At 43.7% G+C, this 1,876-nt stretch overlaps 1 long non-coding RNA gene across 1 annotated transcript in view; it reads left to right on the top strand.

Moving 5' to 3' along the window:
• LOC107183662 overlaps positions 1 to 1,876 on the top strand; it is a 10,203-nt gene extending 8,327 nt beyond the window's left edge. The window contains exon 3 of the long non-coding RNA XR_001514446.1: positions 1,863 to 1,876. This is a non-coding gene — a long non-coding RNA (uncharacterized LOC107183662). The remainder of the gene's footprint in view (positions 1 to 1,862) is intronic.

Genomic DNA, 1,876 nt, shown 5'->3' on the forward strand with positions numbered 1-1,876 from the left:
GCCAGTCAATGAAGGAAAAATACCACATGATCTCACTCATTCATGGATAATTGAGACCTTTATAAACTTTTGAACAATAATAGATACAGAGGCAGAGCTGCCTCAAACAGATTGTCAAACTGCAGCGGGAAGGCCGGGGAGGGTTGGGGGGCGGGCGGTAGGGGGGTAAGAGATCAATCAAAGGACTTGTATGCATGCATATAAGCATAACCAATGGACATAAGACACTGTCTAGGGCAGTGGGGAAAAATGGACACATATGTAATACCCTTTGTAATAAAAAATTAAAAAAAAAACACAGATAATGAACTTAAATATAAAACATAAAAATATAAAACTTTTAGAAAACTGTATAGGAGAAAATTTGGGGGACCAGGGCTGAGCAAAGAGTTCTTAGACAACACCAAAAGCACTATCCATAAGAGGAAAACTTGATCAATTGGACCTTACCAAAGTTAAAGACTTTTGTTCTGCAAAAGACCTCCTGAAGAGGATAAAAAGATAAGCTCCAGACTGGGGCAGGGGGGAATTTTGCAAACCATATGTCTGACAAAAGACTACCATCTCAACACTCAACAATAAGAATAAAACAAACTAATTAGAAAATGGGCATAAGTCATTAACAGACATTCCTCTGAAGAAGATACACAGATGGCAAATAAGCACATGGGAAGATGGCCAACTTCATCAGCCCTTCAGGAAACACCACTTAAAGCCACAGTGAGATGTTGCACACACTTATCAAAATGGCAAACCAAAAAAACAGTGACAACACCAAATGCTGGTGAGGATGTGGAGAAACTGGATTATTCATACTTTGTTAGTGGGAATGTAAAATGGCACAGCCATTCTGGGAAATAGTTTAGTACTTTATATCAAACACAAATTTAACTGGGATGACTTTTGTTTGTTTATTTGTTTGTTTTTAATATGGCAACTGTATTCCCAGAAAATTCCTCAAGGTAAGAGCAGACATTTGTCATTTCATTCATGTACTCAACAAATATTTCTTGAGCACTTACTATGTACCAGACACTGTTCTAGGTACAGAGAGATGCAGCTGTGAACTCATATAGTCCCTCATGGTGCTGATGTTGTAGTGAGAAAAGATAGGCAATAAACACATAGAGAGCTGTGTAAATAAGATAATTTCTTATGGTGATAAGTGTCACATAGAAAATAAAGCAGGGTATACCAAAGGAGATGACTGGACATAGACGAGGAGAGTCAGGGAGGGCCTTTGTCATCCAAAGATTCATGGGAAGAGCATTTCTGACAGAGGAAATAGCATGTATAAAGGCCCTGAGGCAGGAATAGTTTGGTGGACGCCACGAGTGTGTGGCCGCAGACAAGGTTGATATCCATTGGTCCTAAGTACTCAACATACATGTCAGACCTGGAAGACCCTTCTGAGACTATAAGTTTCCACCACAAAATAAATCAAGGCCAAGGATGGATGTGGCTTGCTCAACATCCAAGTCCCTTAAGTTCTGGCTGGAGGCCTTTCCATCTGGGAGGTAAGAACGCACATACATCTGTTCCTGGATCTGGGGCAAGAATGGAGGGCACAGGGCCTGAGGAGGCATCCTCACAGCCCAACCTGGTCAGCCAGCTTCCAGAAAGGCTGGGACTGGCTCCCCAAGCCCTCAACTTACCACCACTGACAACTCTTTCTGGTCAAATATGCAAGTGGCCCTCAGGACAGTGGAGAGGAGCATAGCTGGGCAAACCTTATCTGGGCCCCACCTCAGCAGGCTTGCCAGCTCCCTGGTGTCCCCTGACTCACAGGCCTGCCTCTGGCCAGGGCAGGGTGGGAATCCAGCTCCCAGGAGCACCCAGACCAGACGGGGCAGGGCAGAAAGGGACAAAACCGGCA

The sequence above is a fragment of the Myotis davidii genome, unplaced genomic scaffold (genome assembly GCF_000327345.1).
Source record: "Myotis davidii unplaced genomic scaffold, ASM32734v1 scaffold160, whole genome shotgun sequence".
Lineage (NCBI taxonomy): Eukaryota > Metazoa > Chordata > Mammalia > Chiroptera > Vespertilionidae > Myotis > Myotis davidii.